The 20,823-nt window shown below is 29.1% G+C and overlaps 1 long non-coding RNA gene and 1 other non-coding gene across 5 annotated transcripts; both read left to right on the forward strand.

Moving 5' to 3' along the window:
• Positions 1 to 4,349: 4,349 nt before the first annotated feature.
• On the forward strand, positions 4,350 to 4,421 carry TRNAH-GUG. Its single transcript has one exon. It is a non-coding gene; the product is annotated as a tRNA-His (tRNA).
• Positions 4,422 to 17,586: 13,165 nt separating this feature from the next.
• Positions 17,587 to 20,440, forward strand: LOC109174737. Of its 4 annotated transcripts, none has more exons than XR_002053160.1 (5): positions 17,587 to 17,880; positions 17,948 to 18,025; positions 19,200 to 19,560; positions 19,659 to 19,822; positions 20,128 to 20,440. It is a non-coding gene; the product is annotated as an uncharacterized LOC109174737 (long non-coding RNA). The 4 variants fall into 4 exon arrangements; XR_002053161.1 differs by having other exon boundaries at positions 19,249 to 19,560; XR_002053159.1 differs by having other exon boundaries at positions 19,266 to 19,560.
• Positions 20,441 to 20,823: the final 383 nt, after the last annotated feature.

Below are 20,823 nucleotides of genomic sequence, written 5' to 3' on the forward strand. Positions count from 1 at the left end.
CCCCACCACGCCGTCCACCATACACCACCACACTTTGCGGGTTACCAATATCTAATTTGCCCGTGGACAATAAGTAAGCAATATATGCACAAGCAAGAGATCAGGGACGCACATACCTATGGTGGGGGTCGCCGGAGATTGTTGGTGTTCACTCTGCACTTACAGCCCTGAGTTCTTCTCGTCAGAGCTTGTTCACGCCAGGGTAAGTGCATCAGCCTTTGTAAAGATGAGAACCTATTAATTTCCATTGAAGATACCAATGTGTAGAATGCTTCACATTCCAATCATAAAATAGACATTAAATACGATTAATCAATCAATTACCATTATCTCCCTGTGTTTGGGGAATAACCTTAATTCCCACATAAATTAACTACAATCTCAGCCATCCATATTAATAAGATCAATGGATATTAGGAGGGCTCATGGGCTCATCTAATATAGGGGGTGCACCGGATTCGAAGCCTATATATATATATATATATATATATATATATATATATATATATATATATATATATATATATATATATATATATATATATATCGGATATATATATCGAATAATATTTTATATACTTCGTGTGTGTATATATAAATATTATTTTACGATATTAAATCGATTATTGGTTCATTATCACCAACAATTATTACTAGTTTTACACGCGGAGTTTGGTATCGTAGAACCAAAATTTCCTTAATAAAAAAGTTGACTTTCATTTTTTCTACCCATTATAGGCCTAACTCTCCTTGGCTCTTATTAGTATAGTAGATATATAGATTATTATTATTATTATTATTATTATTATTATTATTATTATTATTATCATTATTATCATTATTATTGTTATTATTATTATTATTATTATTATTATTATTATTATTATTATTATTATTATTATTATTATTATTATTCCATAATATGCCTTTTGTCTTTCTCTTTGCGCACATCAACATTTTACCACCTTATTATTTGATGGTTTTATTATGACCGGGTCCACCATAAATCGGGTATAGGAACTCTGAACACGGGTCTGAAAACAGTGACTTCATTACCCAAGGCACTGGGCTCAAAATAGTACGTACAAAACCCGAGATACAGCCCAAAGGATGGACTATATATAACTAACTATGCTACCGACAAAAGTCGAACACAAGTGAAAAGATTAAGAATATGAGACCAAAACCAATAGACTGTAATGCTTATCTTGTTTAGATTTGCCCAGACTAGGTAGCCAAGCCCCCTATTTATAGCAAGACCACCGCCATCGCACACCCTCCACGTGTACGCTCTTTGACTAACCCCTTCCCACGGCTTCTACATGCCCCACGTCTCAAGCCTTCACACCACCACCACGCGCACCTCCCTACCACCTTCCACCCCCACGCTACACCTCACGGAGAGGGCGCACGATGCGCTGGCCGCAGCCGCCATCGCCTCGGATGGCCGAGGCCACCGCGACAGCCCCCATGGAGGGAGGGGGCAACTATCGTGCCGGCCAGCGCATGCCACGCTAGCGCCGGCCGCCTCTAGCGCGCCGGTCCGCGTCCCCATCTGGCCGGTTGCGTGGTCCCCCCCCCCCTCTAGGCTATACCACCCCCTCTAAACTAACGACCCACCTTCCTTCTTTGGCCCACTTCCATCAATTCATATCCTAGCCCAATAACATAAGTCTAATGAACTCTTAGCCCATACCCATATCCTCATTATTGTTGTTGTTATTATTATTATTATTATTATTATTATTATTATTATTATTATTATTATTATTATTATTATTATTATTATTATTATTATTATTATTATTATTATTGTTATTGTTATTGTTATTGTTATTGTTATTATTGTTATTATTGTTGTTATTATTGTTATTATTATTATTACTGTTATTATTACTGTTATTATTATTATTATTATTAGTATTATTATTACTATTATTATTATTATTATTATTATTATTCTTATTATTAATATTATTAAAAAAATTATGGTATTGGTTTTAAATATTGCACTTTTGGTAGGGCCTTATTTATTACAAGAACGGGGCTACAAAAATCTAAAACCGGTCATGATTAGAATGATATTGTACTGGTGTTGTAATGAAGATAAAGTGTGTATAAATTGAAACTGAATAATTAGAAAAATTGCTACATGGACCATAACCAGATTTGCAGTCTGCCATTGTACGTTAACGAAAACAAATTCAAATGGCATCATTTTTTTTTTATGTGATCCACACTGCTTTGTGAACTACAATCCACCGTAAAATATGCGGAAATTTGAGTTTAGTCTTAATCAAGCTTATATACACTAGTAACTCACAGGAGACTTTTTTTTTTTTTCCATATCTGTATGCAATTTGTTCAATACAATTCTTTCTATTTTAAATCCAAGCTATGAGTCAAAAGAAGTGAAACTACTGATGAGGTGGTGAAAGTTACAAATAACTATTTACATCGCTATCATGATTGGATTGATCAACATATATTTCTATTTTCTACTACATCCCTAAGGCCATCTCCAACCCACTTAACACTAAAACACCAAATTTCTCAATTAAATGTCACATAAAAAAAAATATTCTCAACATATTCTCACACCAAATTTTATTCATCTCCAACCCATTTACACCAAAACATCAAATTTTTACACTAAAATAATTTGATTTCTCAATTATTAGTGAAAATTTAATTAGTTTTATATAATCTAGTTCAAACTTAATTATTTAATATAAAATATAACTTGTGATGTAAATAATAATTCTTATTAGCATTAATTTTTTTTGTGCGTGAGTCGATTAGACGCCAACAACTACAAATTGTTGCAGAGAGAAATCAAGAGCATGGAGGAGGAGTTGAATCAAATCGTGAATTTGATAAATATTTTGATAATTTGAGAGGAAGTGTAAGTGGACTAGGAAATTATTAATTTTATTTTATTTTCCAAAGTTGTGTTGTATTTTCTAATATCAATATTATGTCTTTATGTATTTTAATTTTTATTATGTTCTAGTTATGTTTGATGTATTTGAAATTTTAATATATATTCAATATTAGTCTTGTTTAAATCGTATCAGTGAGATATTTAAAATGGTATAATTTATATTTAATAATACAAAATTTAAATATAAGTATTTAACAAAATAAAAAATTACATATAAAACAAATAAAAGATATATTTAAATTTTTAAAAAGAAGTAAGGACAAGATAGTCAAATTCCTCCCCAGCTTACATTTACCGCGGATGAACAGTGTCGCGCCATATATCGCGCGGGGCACTGTTCATCAACGCCAAAAATTTTGGCGTTATGCCGCGTTGCAGTCATTCCTTGGAACAGTCAATTTTGGAGTTTTGGTGAATTGACATTGAAATTTGGTGTTTTAGCGTCACTTTAGAGATGCTCTAAGCCATTCTATTTAAATGCAATATATGAAAATTTCGATGGTTAATGATGCAATATTTGCATCATTTATAGGTGACAAATTACAAATTGATTGAAAGATTTAGGTTATTTTTATTAGGAATAAGGGTCAAATAGGCCATCGAATTGCACACAATAATGCAATTAGGTCACTGAACTTAAAAAAATAACAATTGGGTCCCTAAACTAACCATTTTCATGCAATTAAGCCAATTTACAGATTTTGCAAGTTAGTAACAGGTCACCCAAATTTTAAAAAATATATTTTAATTATTATTTAAAAATAATAATTTAAAATTAAAATTAAAAAAAAAAAAAGTTTAACCGTCTCTGGCCGGGGACGAAGAGTTTCTCCGTCTCCGGCCATGGAGACGAAGAGTTTCTTCGTCTCCGGCCATGGAGACGAAGAAGGTTCTTCGTCTCTGGCCGGAGACGAATAAACTTTCTTCGTCTCCGGCAGAGCGAAGAAACGTTTTTTTTTAATTATTTAAAAAATATTTTAAATTTTTTGAGTGACCTGTTACTAACCTACAAAACCTATAAATTAGATTAATTGAATGAAATTTGTTAGTTTAGTGGCCTAATTGTTTTTTTTAAGGTTCAATGGCCTAATTGCATTATTGTGTGCAGTTCAATAGCCTATTTGACCCTTATTCCTTTTTAATTATTCGTTCATTGATTGTATTATATAGTTAAAATAAAATCAAGTGAATGGTTGAGATATTTTGACAATCTCATTGTTTTGGACACTTTTAAAATTTTACTAATAATTTATATTAAATTTTAAATTATATATAAAATTAATTAATATCCAGTGCAATTAAATGAAAATATAATATAATTATGATGGTTTTTCAAATAAATGATGTTAACTAATTTTTTAAAAGTTTGAATAATATATATTCGGTTGCACATACAAGACAAGAAGTGGCTGTAGTTTAGTGGTAAGAATTCCACGTTGTGGCCGTGGAGACCTGGGCTCGAATCCCAGCAGCCACAATTTTCAGGACATCCTTTTATTTGAAACGTGCTTTAAATATGGCCGTTACGTTCTTCTTTGCTTTTCCGTTCTTTTCCTACTCCGTTAAAGTTTTCACTTTTCAGCAAAAGCAATCAATATGAAATATGTACTTTAATTACAAGAAAGGTGGTTTGGCTACTCATTGCCATGCTAATCATTTGTACTTCAACCGCAAACCATTCCTTTCTAGGAATTCCCATTTTAGGAATAAGTGTTTTGCTGACATTTTTTAATGCATAGTAATAATAGTAAAGTTTATCACGTAAAAGGACATTAATCTATATCTATATATATATAAAAGTAAAATCCTCCTACCAAGTTTTCCCCCCAAAACTTAGTGGCATTTTTGTAATAATAATAATAATAATAATAATAATAATAATAATAATCTATCTATATCTATATCTATATATATATAAAAGTAAAATCCTCCTAACAAATTTTCCCCCCAAAACTTTTGTAGTAAAGTTTATTTGGTAAGTAAATGTCAAATGGAAATTAAATAAATCTATTAATTGTTATATTACATAATTGGTAATATTATGTATGGTATTATATTCTATAATATAATTGAAAATATTATTATTCAAATATAATAAAAATCTTATGAAATAATGTAAGCATAATAAAATAAAATAATAATAATAATAATAATAATAATAATAATAATAATAATATAAAAACCATATAAATTTTCCCCCAAAACTTAGCGGCATTTATATAATATCCTAATTTTCTAATTTAATTAATTATCAAAATATTGAAATTATATATTATATATTATTCATTTATGTGTAGACATACTTATTACTGTATATAAAGTAAATAAATTAGGTAAATATATTCTTCAAATATAAATTAAGTATCTATATATAATTTTTTGGTAAGCAAATGTAAAATTGTAACTCTAATTTTAATTGGTAATTGGTAATTGGTAATATAATAAAAACCATAAATGTTACCCTTAATCATATCTAAACACCTATATATACATCACATTCTCTTCAATACAAACAGTACCAAGTTACGAAGAACCTAAGGGAATATTCTCTGCAACTGCATAGCAATGGTGTAGAGAACAGGGACCTTCAAGAAGAGGAGGAACAAGACCCATATTCTCTGCGTATCCAGAAGAGTTGTTGCACTACACCTACACATTTGGTAAATCTCTGTATCCTTTTTCAACTCTTTTTTTTTTTTTAATAAAGAATAGAAAATCATGTATACCATTGGTGAAATTTAAAATCTATCTACATATATTATATAAACTATGATTATATTGATCATATATATCATCTGATCTTCTTCATCATTAATCTGGACGAGTTTGCTCAACCCATTAAAAGGTATTTCTCTAATACCTTATCTCAATCCATTAAAAGTTGTTTATTATTGGACTATGGGCAAGATTAAGTAATGCACTATTCATAGTGATAGAAAAAAAAAATTGACCATCTGATTATTAGTGGACTCTGAGCAACTAGATCTGCAGGTCATTTGCATGAGAGGGGACATCATTGAATGAGTTTGGACTATTAATATTTTTTTTTCCTAATGTGACGGTCCTTCCAGCACCAATAGGAGTAACACAAGGATTTGGAGCCATGGCAATGTGTTGAGGATCGTGAGTAGTGCTCCTTGACAAAAGCCTAAAGCAACATCATATGAATATGATAGAGATTTAATTATTTTAATTTTTATTGATAAAGATTATTCTCTAACCAAACAATTAGTAATATTTACGATTTATTGAACCAACCTTCATATTTTTGGTCAAATGAGTACACATGATGGAATATATGTTCATTGCACGGAATCTTAATATTCATTGAGTTTCCAAATCGTATATTGCATAAGAATTATTTTACCATAATATGAATTGTAACCAATTTAATAAATCTAAATATTAACAAGTATGTATGGTAATTTTATGTATGTTAATATTATTTCATATGGGCGTAATACTATAATATGATTTATAACCAATTTAAGAAATCTATATTGATAACCAATTCAAGTATGTATGGTAATTGTATGCATGGTATTAAAAATAATAATTACGTATGGTATTATATGTAGTAATATTAGGTATGATATTATGTAATACGTAGTATTAATTAGGTTGTACATTTATTCTTTTCATATTCTCATATGGACGTAAATCCATAATATGGTATATAACCAATAACCAATATGGCATATATATATATATATATATATATATATATATAATTTTTCACTCCTTATTATAAAATAATAATTCAATAAAAATTTTATATAAGTAAATAATCTGTAATATTTATCTTAAGTATAATTCGTCAAATTAATCAATTTTAATTTGATAATGATTATTTTCTAACCAAACAATTGGTAATATTTATGATTTATTGAACCAATTCATATATGTTTTTTATCATCCAGACTAATTTTAATGGTCAAATTAATAATAAATTTTATTAGTTATTAATTAGCATAATATTAATTTATTATGCATAATTACTGTATAAAAATAAATTACCGTTCAAAGTACACAAGATGATATACATATTCATTGCATGAAATCTTAATATTAATTGAGTTGTCAAATCGTATATTGCATAAGAATTATTCTTACCTTACTATATACAATTACAAATTTATTCCGAAATTCTGAAAATTAAATAAGTTAGAAATCTAATTTTAAGTATGTATTTCCTGTTTTTTCATTTTTAATTTATACAACTAATTTATTAATTTATATACACATTTTTTTCCTACTTTTAATAAAATAATTCACTACATTTTTTTCAGTAAGTAATTCCTCTAAGCAAATAATCCGTAATATTCTCTGATATACTTTACACAATTTAATCATTTTTTATTTTTATAATTTCTAATTTATTAAATAATATATATATATATATATATATAATTTAATATAGATATAATTAGATAAAGCTTATTTTGTGACCAAACAATTGGTAATATTTACGATTTATTGAACCAATTCGTAAATGAGTCAATCTATACTATAATTAAAGACAAATTCTATTTACTTGATTTTCCACCCAAACAATAGTAAATAGTAAAGGTAAATTTAAAAAAAAAAGAATGGAAAAAAGAACATAAATATTTCACAATAATATTCTACATCATACGTTAAAAATGGAATGGAAATTAGGTAAACTGAAAAAATAACTGAATATTAATAATTGACTGAAAATTAAAAATGAAAAAAGGAACATAAATTAGGTTAATTGAAAAAAGAAATAAATATTTATAATTGACTAAAAATAAAAAATGATCCATAATTGACTAAAATAAAAAAGAGAAATGGTCAAATTATTACATTTTAATTTTTTACAATAATATTACACAATATAGTACATCAAACCATAATTATGTCATAAATCTTTCACAATTTTAAAAATGGAACAGAAATATTTCAATAATAATATTTTACATCATCAAGTAAACGTAAATTAAAAATGAAAAGGAAATATTTAAATAACAATATTCTACATCATCAATAATAAAGGCATATTCTAATCAATAATAAAGTTAAATTAAAAATGCAATGAAAATTAAAAATGAAACAGAAATATTTTAATAATAATACCATACATCATCAATTAAAAATGGAACGAAAATTGGGTAAAATATCACTACATCTGATATTCTAATTGACCAATTGACTGAAAATAAAAAAGAATAATTGGCTGAAAATGAATATGATATTACTAATTAACTGAAAATATAAAATGAAATGAATATTAATAGTTGACTGCAAATAAAAAATGATCTATAATTAACTAATATGAAAAAAATAAATGGTTAGATCATTGCATTTTAATTAAAAATTGATGGAAACTAAAATTTGACGGAAATATTTCAACAATAATATTCTACATCATAAATAACAAAAGCATATTTTAAACAATAATAAAGTTAAATTAAAAATGCAACGGAAATATTTCAATAATAATATTATACATAATCAATTAAAACTCGAACGAAAATTAGGTAAAAATATCATTGCATATGATATTCTAATTGACTAATTGATTAAAAATAAAAAAGAATAATTGGCTGAAAATGAATATGATATTACAAACTTACTTAAAATATAAAAAAAAAAATCCCTAATTGACTAATATTCTACAATTATATATTTTCACTCGAGTCACCCATCATGACGGACTGAAGGTGTTAGCTATAGACGATGATGGACAAGATTGTGTTGCTACTACCAATGTCGAAAGATGTTTCAATAATGTGTACATACAATCGTTGATATTTTTTTAAATGACAAATTTGCTATATATCTAGACAAAAAAATATATATCTTCCATACAAATGAATTAAGATAGTAATTCATTCCTATAACTGAGTTGCTTGAGAATGAGCACATTTGACTAATTTATAAAAATAAAAAAAAATACTAAACAATGATAAATAAAATCTCCAAATTTACAGCACCGCATGTGTACATCTACACATTAGCTATTAATTTGAGCAATTATTTGCTCAAATTTAAGCAATGATAACATCAAAACACATAGATAATCCAAACCATATGTTCAATTGCACTATATAATATTTGATGTTCTAATTTAAATAATTATATATTGATCCAAATATTCTTAATATATTACAACAAATCCATTCTGTGCATCGAACGGGTGAAAATACTATTATTCTAATAATTTTTCTTTCCTTCTTTGGTGTAATTACTATGCTAATGTATTTAAATATTGAAAGGGAATTCTATAAAAAGGATCCTTAACTCACTAAAATTCTATATTATTCTTAAAAACTAAACCCCCATTTCTTACTTACCCGCCCAAACAATTAAAAAAAAAATACCAATTAATGATACTAATAATAATTAGTAAAAAAGTTAGTAGTAAAATAGAAAAAAAGATCCTTAATTCACAAAAAATAAAAAAGGAAACGGGATTCACTAATTAATTAAAACTAACAATAATCAGTAAAAAAAAAATCCTTAATACACTAAAAATGAAAATATAAACGGAATTTACTGATTATGACTAATAATAATTGGTAAAAAAAAAAAGAGTCTTAATTCAATGAAAATGGAAAAAAGAAACGTAAGGGTGTGAAAAATAAAAGTCATAATATGGATAACAGTAAAAAAAGAAAATTCTACCAAAAATTAGAATAATAAAAAAAGTTTCTTAATTCACGAGAAATAGAAAAGGAAATGAAATTCACTGATTAATTAATAGTAATAATAATCAGTCAGAAAATAAGCAGTAAAATATGAAGAAAAAAAAAGATCCTTACTTCACTAAAAATGGAAAAATAAACGAAATTTACTGATTAATACTAATAATAATCAGTAAAATTGAAAATAAAAAAGGATTCTTAATTCAATGAAAATGAAAGATTTTTTTTAAAAAAGGGGTCATAATAAAAATAACAGTAAAAAAAATCCTACATAAAAATTGAAAAAAAAAAAGATTCATAATTTACGAAAAATAGAAAATGAAATGGAATTCACTGAATAATTAATACTAATAATAATCAGTAAAATTAAAAGTTAACATTAAAATAGAAAAATAGAAAAATATAAAAGGATCCTTAATTCACTAAAAATATAAAAAGAAACGAAAGTCACTGATTAATACTAATAATAATAAGTTAAATAGGTAAATATAAAAAGATTCTCAATCTATACCATTATTAAAAAGAAAATCCTTCTTCCTTACTTTCACACCCAAACAATAGAAAAAGAAAAAAAAAATCTATAATATAATTAAAAACAAAATTCTATTTACTTGATTTATCGCCCAAACAATAGTAAATAGTAAAGGTAAATTAAAAAAAATGATGAAAAAAAAAGAACAAAAATATTTCATAATAATATTCTATATTATCAATTAAAAATGGAATGAAAATTAGGTAAATAAATAAATATTTGTTTAAACATATTTTCTCAACCAACACCTTCACTAAGGCTCGATCTCATGACTTCCCACATAAGAGAGGTCACTACATGCCATCTAAGCACAAGGTGCTTGGCAACAAACATTAGATTAATTAAAAAAGGAAATGAATATTAACAATTGTTTGAAAATAAGAAAAGATTCATAATTGACTAAAATAGAAAAAAAATGGTCAGATCATTACATTTTAATTTTTCACAATAATATTACACAGTATAATACATCAAATCACAAGTATGTCATAAATTTTACACAATTTTAAACAATAGAATGGAAATATTTCAATAATAATATTCTACACTATCAAGTAAAGGTAAATTAAAAATAAAAAGGAAATACTTCAATAATAATATTCTACATCATCAATACTAAAGACATATTTTAAACAATAGTAAAGGTAAATTAAAAATGTAGCGAAAATTAAAAATGAAATGGAAATATTTCAATAATAATATTCTAAATCATCAATTAAAAATGAAACGAAAATTTGATAAAAATATCATTGCATTTGATATTTTAGTTCGCTAATTGATTAATTGACTAAAAATAAAAGAGAAGTAATTGGATGAAAATAAATATGATATTACTAATGGATTGAAAATTTAAAAGGAAATGAATATTAATAATTGACTGCAAATAAAAAATTATTCATAATTGACTAATATGAAAAAAATAAATGGTTAGACCAATATTGCATTTTAATTAAAATGGAAGGGAAACTAAAATTGAACGCCAATATTTCAATAATAATATTCTACATCATAAATAGTAAATGCATATTTTAAACAATAGTAAAGGTAAATTACAAATGGAACAGAAATATTTCAATAATAATATTATACATCCTCAATTAAAAATGGAACACAAATTAGGTAAAAATATCACTCCATGTAATATTCTAATGGACTAAAAATACAAAAGAATAATTGACTGAAAATGAATATGATATTACTAATTTATTTAAAATATAAAAGGATCGCTAATTGACTAATATTATACCATTATATATTTTCACCGAGTCACTCATTCTGATCAATTGAAGGTGTTAGCTCTAGACGATGATGGACAAGATTGTGTTGCTACTACTAATGTCGTCTACAAAGAGGTTTCAACAATGTGTAAATAAAATCGTTGATATTATATTTTTTAAATGACAAAATTGCTATATGTATAGACAAAAAAAATACCCCCCATACAAATGAATTAAGATAACAATTCATTCATATAACTGAGTTGCTAAAAAACGAACACATTTGTATAATTTATATAAAAAAAAAAAAATACTAAACAATGATACAAAAAAATCTCCAAAGTTATAACACTACATGCATACATCTACACATTAGCTATTAATTTGAGCAATTATTTGCTTAAATTCATACAATGATAATATAAAAACACATAAATGATCCAACCCGTATATTCAATTGAACTATATAATATTTGATGTTCTAATTTAAATAATTATATATCAATCCAAATATTCTTAATATATTACAACAAATCTATTCCGTGCATCGCACGGGCGCAAATACTAGTATTTCATAAAATTTACAACCGCTACTTAAAAGTGTGTTTTATATGAAATCTGTCGTCTTATGATTGTAATTGACGTACAAACTACAAAGGACCATAAAAAAATAAATCAGTCTATATTGTTCATAATTAGTCAATTTAAACCGACATCTTTTACACTATGTATAAGCATTTATACTTTTTAAGTTGTATAAAATATTATTAATAATGTTTTTTAATTATACTTAGTATAATCATGTGTGATATACATGATTCTTGTTGGAAATAATGAACCAAATCGATTTAATATCGCAAAATAATATTTATATATATATACACGAAAAAATATATATAATATTATTGGATATATATCCGAAATATATATATATATATATATATATATATATATATATATATATATATACACCAATATATATAAAACGGACCAAAGGTTATATATACATATATATCTATGAAAAAGATATACCAATATATATCAACCAAAATTAGAACTTATAATCTTCTTGATTATAATTTCAATCCAACGACTATATCAAAAGAGAGAGGATTTTGCTTAGAAGCGTAATTCAAAACCGAAAGAACGAAAAGATGGCTCGTGTATGGGTAAGGGTTTTTAGCGTGAGTCAAGAGACCACTCTTTCCTTAAAATCTTATTTGTCACCTCCCAAAAGGTGCTAGGAGCGTCGTGGCCTAGGTTTCCCAGGATAAAACGCGCTACGGTTCGACGTTTGAGCACCCAAACGAACGGACCCGGCGAACTAGAGCAAAGCCTTGAACACAATTAGGCTTAAGAAAGGAGTAGAAGCAGAAGTATTTTGAAGCTTGAAAACAAAATTTCGAGTATAGCTCTTGTGCTTGTTGTAAAAAGCTACATTCGTGCCCGTAGGTTTCGATCTCGTTTCTAGGTGTCAAGATACTTACTCGTAATGGAATTCCTCTGGCGTAAAAACTACAACCGACTATGGAGACTTAGATATCATGCATGAGAAGAATACTCAAAGGCGACTTCAATAGTCTGTCATAGGGCCCAGGTCATGGAATATCTCATTGCAACATACAAAACTTCATTGGACAGAGACGATATGAGCATGAAAAAAATAAAAAAAATTATGACGGACCAAATTTTTTGCCGCAGGATCGGCTACAAAGGAACACTCATTCAACGCCTTAATAAGTGGAGCTAGATACGGTAACGTGCCATCAACGTATCCACTGATATTTTGATCATGGAGAAGGGAGCAAGTTGAGTCTTCCATAACAGATAGTTCGAGGAAGTAAGTTTAATGGAGATAAAGTGATGGACTATTTGTAGAGTATTTATCGGGGTTGTGGTTAAATAGGCAATATTAGAGATGGTGTGAGAAGAGGAGGTGGTGTTGCCGGCCGGAGGTTGGTGGTCGCGACAGTGTTTTTTTTTTTTTTTTTTTTTTTTTTTTTTTTTTTTGGTAGGGTTTATAGCCATGCATCGTTTGGTCTACTGATATCATATGAGAATAATAGTTTTGTGAATGATTTTATTTTGGGAACATTAGTGGCCTAGTTTAATTTTGTATGGAGATATGTGTGCGTTTAATAAATGATTTATCATCTTGAGGTAATAAAGTTGTTCTTGTCTATTCAATAATCTTACAACGAGAATCTCTTGCCAGAGTATAATGAAGTTGGACGTAAGATTATGATAATTGAATAGACATTTTAAGCTAGGTTTATGGGTTTGACCAAGTTTGACCATGACCTTTACTTGGTTTAGAACAAGTATTGTGTGCAATGATATTATTACATAATATTTGTAACTGAAATGTTCATTATAATATATTTCATTGTCAACTAGATAATTATGACATATTGTTAAGTGTCATTCATGACTTACGAGGTATTTAATAATAAGTTATTAAATATTGCTAATCGTTGGTGTGACTATGAATCTAGAAAGTCACACTTTAATAGCATGTATTAATGTAGAGAGTTTTAAAAGAAATCAATAAGGAGTTATCGATATTGAATTAATTTATTAATAGATGATTAACGAATTAATTAAAGTTTGGTACTTTTGGGTCTTTTTAAAATGCTAGCACATTTAGGCCCATACCAACCTATATGAATAGCTTTACCCTATTCTTGTAAGAAGAGATTTTTGACAGAAAGAAAAAAAATACTTTCACGTAAAATCTCTAGAGTTCTCGCGTGCTCGACATGTGGACAGACTAAAGACCGGATAATTGGGTGATTCTAGGATTCGAATTTGTTAAAGCACACTTCAAGGGTAAGATCATTCAACTCACTCTCTAGACATAAAAATCAAGAAAAAAAAAATTTATGCTTCCATTGCGTGTTTAAGTGTTTATTTTTCCTACATCTCTACACTACTAGAAATCTTTGATTTTCGGACAATTTTTTTGACTACCTAAAAAAAAGTCGAAAAAGTGCCATTTTTCAAATTTTCGTCGAAAGATTATGCTGGGGAAATATGTTAGAATTTCCGACCACCTTTACTTAGTGGTCGGAAATACCGACCACAAATTATTACTATTATAATTATCAAGTCTTTAAAATCAAAAAATTTTAAACAATTTTTTTATAAAAAAAAATTAAAAAAAAAACACGGATGCCTAGGTGCCGATTAATCGACGCCTAGCAAATTTTTCAACCATGATATTTTTAGAGATAAAGGAAACACTTTTTCATCTCCATTTAATGTAGATAAATAATTCCATTAATTAATTGAGATGAAGAATTTTTAGAAAAAGATAAGTTTAAAAAATCCGTTTATGAGGGAGGAGAGATAGCTATTACTAGTTTTGAAACTTAACCTTGCAAGATTTTTAACAACAACAATAATAAATAATTGCCACAGACATTTTAAATATATTATAAAAGTATAAAGTTGCATTACATGGAGTCTAAGTCAATGGTAACCGGACTTTTATAGGTAAATCATTTAAAATAGGCTTAATTGCACCATTTTTACAATTGAAAGGTTTTAAGCGTAAAGTTTATAATTTGATAACTTATTACTTGCTCTTTTGTGAATAATTCAAAATCCTAGTTGACCAGTATTCCTTTTACCGGGCGTTTGGCTGGAGGAAAGGAATTAGGAGAAAAAAAATTTATAATTTGGTGAGAAAAGAATAATGTGGGAATAAAGTAGGAATTCAAATTAGTTGTTTGGTAGGAAAAAATAGAATTATTGAAATTGAGAAGGAAAGAAGTGGTATAAAGACTAAAATATCATTGTATAATAATAATAGTAATAATAACTAAGGGCAATAGTGTCATTTCATCTATTTTTCCTTTCTCACATCCATTGAATTGCAATTCATGGGGTTACCCCATAAATTGCAATTCAACAAAAGGAGGGAATTGCAATTTCCCAATCAAACAACGTAATTGAGGTCTCCATTGAATTTTAATTCAATTACAGCTAAATTACAGTGAACCAAACAGACCATTATATTTTAAACTATTTTTAAAATGTCACTCAAAATTAAAGTTATTATTATTATTATTATTATTATTATTATTATTGTTATTATTGTTATTATTGTTACTATTATTACTATTATTATTATTATTATTATTATTATTGTACAAATGATGCACATTAAACCCGTTTATATTAGCTAATTTAATTGACAAAATAATTAGAGCATTTATTTGAAATTAACATATGGACCATGGACCGTCTCCTATCAGAAGGTATGATTTTATATTTCTACACTATAGTTTCAAATTGGAGACTTTCGAAATTATGAAGAAGAATATTCATTATGGACAGTGAAATTAATCAGCTTTGAAGATTTAAACATGTGGTTATGGTTTAATTAGAGATATGCTAATTATGAATTATTTGAGCATTAATTAAGAGCTTAAGCGTGTGGCTACTTCTTCACTGCATGGGAAAGTATGAGTGGCTTTGGAATTTTCAGTTAGCAAAAATATTATGGTTCAAGTAGCTAAGTATAAGGGATTGATTTATTATGAGCGGTAGTGGTTGTTTTACACAAATGGTAAAGCTATTTATGTGGGCCAATCTGTTGAGTTAAGAATTACTATAAAAAGAATGCTGCTCACTATGGAAAGTTACCCGATTTTACACTTGATATTTTGAGAGAGACGAATCCATATTATTATACTAATATTCAGATTATCTTACTGATTATATGAAGAATTTCATCTAAGCTACATCGTCTGCATCTGGGTCAGCTGAAGTATCGATTGAAGATCGTCACGGCATGCACGTTCAGTCCTGAATAGGTGTTAGGAAGGGTTGTAGTGGTAAAGGCTGGAGACCATTTGTACTTATCTCTTGTAATACTCCTTTGGTGAACATCTATAGTGAATTGGGCAGACGTGGGTTGCCCCGCAGACGTAGGAGAAGCGCTCCGAACTGCGTAACAATTCTTTTGTGTTATTGTTTTATTTTATGCTTTCAATTTTCGTTATTTACATTTGATTAACAAATCTAATTAATGAACGCGATTGTTGCATAACATAAAATCAAGTAGAAATATAAGTTAAATCTTGCATTCAAGATTCACGTGCAATTTCAGTTGGTATCAGAGCCAACAGACTTAATTTATTAGTATGTCGATCTGGCTATTCCGTGCATCTTGAACTCAAGCTTTCAGCGGCCTTTATTGTTTTTATTTATTCTGTTAATTTGTTCAATCTCACGGGTTGTTGAGTGTTACATAATGGATCGTGCTAAGATTCTTCCCCAGCTAACTAGCGACAACTACGCCTATTGGAAGGCTCGCATACGTACACACCTAAAAGCTCAAGGTGAAGCGGTGTGGCGGTCTGTGGTGACAGGTTGGACTCATCCCACCAAATCCAGTACTAGCACTGACGGAATGGAAGTAGCTAAACCTGAAATTGAGTGGTCTCAAACCGAGATAACTAACGCTGGAAACAATGATAAGCCCTTAGATACGATTTACTCTCTTATGCATGAAAGTCAGTTTTCAATAGTTGCAGGTATTGCTTCAGCTAAAGGTGCTTGGGAAGCTCTTGAGTCAACTTACGAAGGAACTACGTCGGTGAAACAATCAAAGCTGCTGCTGGTCCAGTCCGACTTCGAAGAGCTTCGGATGAATGAGGGTGAGACTATCATAAACTTTCACACACGCGTACAAGAACTGGCAAATCGTGTGATGGTCCTCGGTGAACCTTTCCCACAAGCAAAACTTCACTACAAGAAAAATCACGAATTGCAACGGACAAAATTCCGTCGCAATTTAGCGACCGAAAACATTCCATTTCAAAATGGCGATGGAAAAGGCGACGGAATTAAATTCTGTCGCTAATCTTGGTGCAAAGATAAAATAAACCCGCGAAATATTGGCGGTAAAACATTCACGATGAAATTTACAACTGAACTAATTTACGTCGTCCATTTCGCGACGGAAAATGCGACTAATTTTTGTTCCGTCGCGAAATGACGACGGAATTTGCGACCGACTAAATTTCGTCATTTAATGAATTAAGTTTTTGTGTATTGATTGAATATTGCGACGGAAAAGGCGACAGATATTTATTCCATTGCAATATTTTTGTTAAATTTTATTTTTTCTTTTGCATTAAACAATGAAGTTTTGAATACTAAATTAAAATTAAAATAAATAAAAATTATAACCCTACGCTAAGTGAACTCAGGCAGACCTTCACTTACTCATTGTGCCTCTCACACCTCTCCCCAAACTCTCTGTCTGTCTCTCAACCAGACATCATCTCTGCCTCACCTCAAACCTATCGACTATCACCCAAAACAATGCACCGTCTCCGGAGTCTCTTTGTCTCTGACTCTTCCTCTCACCCATCTGACCCTCTCAGGCCTCAACCACTCCGTCACTTCGCCTTTTCGTGGGACTGTGACTCCGACTCCGGCTCTCCACCTTCTCGGCGCTCATGGTCTCACCCCTCTCAGGTTCTCACCGTGGACTCTCACTTAACAGTAAGTCTCCTCTAACATCGCACTTTTAGAGTTTTATCTACTCATATCTGCTCATTCTTTCACACAGGAAACCCTAGATCCGGGGAGATATCCTTGGCTTCTTCGGTGACTGCCCCTGGCCATGAAAACCTAACATAAGTGACAGGTACTTTACTGCTAATCTGCTATTTTTGTTTTTTTTTATTTTTATTTTTATGTTTTTGTTTTTTTCCAGGAAATTAAAGGTTCTAAGACTTTTAAAATTGTTATGAGAATGTTTTCTTTGCACTAATTTAACTAAGATTTTTTCCAGAATATGTTATTAGTTTTGTTCTTTCAGAAAATTAAAGTTAACTATAATTTATTTACAGAAAATGTGTTAATGTTTATTTCCAAATTAAAGTTTTAAATTAAAATTTTGTGTAGTTCTAATTTTGTGTTAATTGTGTTATGAATTTATGAATATACATACTGCTAATGGTTAAAAGTCTTTATTCTTGAATTTTATGAATTTGTGATATTAATAAATATATGTGATTTTGTGAATATACTAGCATATTATTAATATTCTTGAAGTTTATGACAAAAATTGTGAACTGTGAATACATGTTGAGAATATACAGTTGTTAATTCTCATTTGGGGGAGAAATGACTCAAATGCGGATGGATGGTTCTTTGGTTTGCTAGATCTGTTACTTTGGTTTTTGTGTTGGTTAAGTACATCATAGATTTTTAAGGAGAACTAAAATGCTAATTTTTTTGGTAACTATGAAGAATGTGAGTATCCAAGAGGTGTTGATGTTTGTGTTTGATAAGTACATACTTTCTGAATTTTTGCTATATGCCTTCTGAGTTTACATGCTTTCATAGTTGTTACTTATATAGGTTTTATGTATGATGCTATGATTAGGAATGCATGTTTGAATTGGTAATTTGATATGCTCAATATTTGTCTTTTTGATAGTTTAATGTTTTTGTTTATTAAATTTGAACCCTAATTTCTTATGAATAGCTAGTGTGTTGAACCCTAATTGTTTATGGAATGCAACAATCCAACAATTATTCGATAGTTATTAGTGTCTTTGAACAGAGGCTTGACTCTTCCTTCAATTTCTATCTAGTACTGCTTGACTCTTTTTTAGAGGCATTAGTGCATGATACGGAGTATCTTTTGTATTTTATGTCGAGTGTGGAAATAGTATATGCTTGGACAAAATTAGGAATAAATCCCTTCAGTTAATTTTTTTATTTTTGTTCCCAACTTTATATCCAACATATGTTTGTAATCTATCTGGTATTTACAAATAAGAAAAAAGTTCTTAACCTCTCTTGCAACTCAGTAACACTTGTACAGAAGTGCTAAAGAACTTCAGGCTTAATGGCTTTCAGTTTTCATGATACAACAGATGGACACAACTTCTCAAGATATGTCAGCTCCAGCTTCTCAAGATATATCACTTCCAGCATCCCAAGAAATGTGGAATGTTTACAACATTTAACTTGCTTGTTTGCATCTGGTTGACTTGGCAGGAAGTGAAAGAGCTGACAAAACTGAAGCAATTGGTGATAGGTTAATGGAGGCTTAACATATCAACAAGTCTCTCTCTGCTTTAGGAGATGTGATATCTGCCCTTGGCAATAAGAGTTCACACGTTCCCTACAGGAATAGTAAGCTTACACAGCTCCTGCAAGATTCTCTTGGTAAGATCTGGTCATCCATGATGATTTAAGGAAACACTTCAAATTTTTTTCTTATTTCCTCTATTTGTGATGTTGAAACTTGGACTTTATGTTATTAGGAAGGCAAGCCAAGATATTAATGTTTGTTCACATTAGTCCTGAGGCGGATGCTATTGGAGAGACACTTATGACTCTTAAATTTGCTGAACGTGTGTCTGTTGTCGAGCTTGGTGTAGCCCGTGCAAACAAAGATATATCTGATGTTAAAGAACTCAAAGAACAGGTTCTACACTTGTCATTTAATCGTTTTAATAAGAATCCATTTGCGTCGTGCCCTACTTTTTAAAACTGAAATTTTACTGTCAATCTGCAAGTACCGGACTGCTTTTTCTTCTAGTTCTTATATCCAGATATTATGAGTCTTTTGGACCTTCATATGCCTTTCCTTTTTATCTTTCCTTAATTAAGATTAAAAAAAAAAAAAGACATGCACAGTCATGTACGAACATAAGTGGAGTTTTAGTAGGATAATTTTACTCTTTTTTTTTCATTGAAAGAAAGTTGCAATATTTGCCTTTCCCTGCACAGATTGCTAGTCTAAAGGCTGCTTTGGCAAAGAAGGAGGGGGCAAATTCCAGATCAAGTAGTCCAGAAAGGAGAATTCCATCCTATGGATCTTCACCTTCACATTCAAGTTGAGGGGATATGCAAATCTATGATCAAGGGCAACCTTACGGAGGATGTTGGTGGCGGAAGAGCGGGTACTTCATCATCACCTCCATCTCAGAACAATTGAATCTAATGGTTGTTTGTGAAGACTATTACAATGTTTAGACTTGGATAGACTATTATTATGTATATATTAAATGTGGATTAGTAATGTATTATTACTTGAACTTAATGTAGAATAATGTTATATTTTATTTTAGAATTAATAGTGTTTTTATATTAATATTTTAAGAACATTCATTACTATTTAAAAAATTATAATTTTATTTCAAAATAATTCAAAAAATGCGACGGAATTGCGATAGAATATAAGATTTGCGACGGAATATTTGCTACAAAAAATGCGACGGAATCGTGATGGAAATAATTTCGTCGTTATTTTGCGACGGAAAAAATAATATGACGATGGAATATTCGGTTCAGATATGGCGACGGAATTAGCGTCGGAAACATTTCCGTTGCGAAAGTTGCGACCGAATTGCGATGGATAAAATTTCGTCAGAAAATGACGACGGAACTATTCCGTCGCGAATTCCGTTGCCAAATTTTGCGACG

This window comes from Ipomoea nil, unplaced genomic scaffold, assembly GCF_001879475.1.
Source record: "Ipomoea nil cultivar Tokyo-kokei standard unplaced genomic scaffold, Asagao_1.1 scaffold0656, whole genome shotgun sequence".
Lineage (NCBI taxonomy): Eukaryota > Viridiplantae > Streptophyta > Magnoliopsida > Solanales > Convolvulaceae > Ipomoea > Ipomoea nil.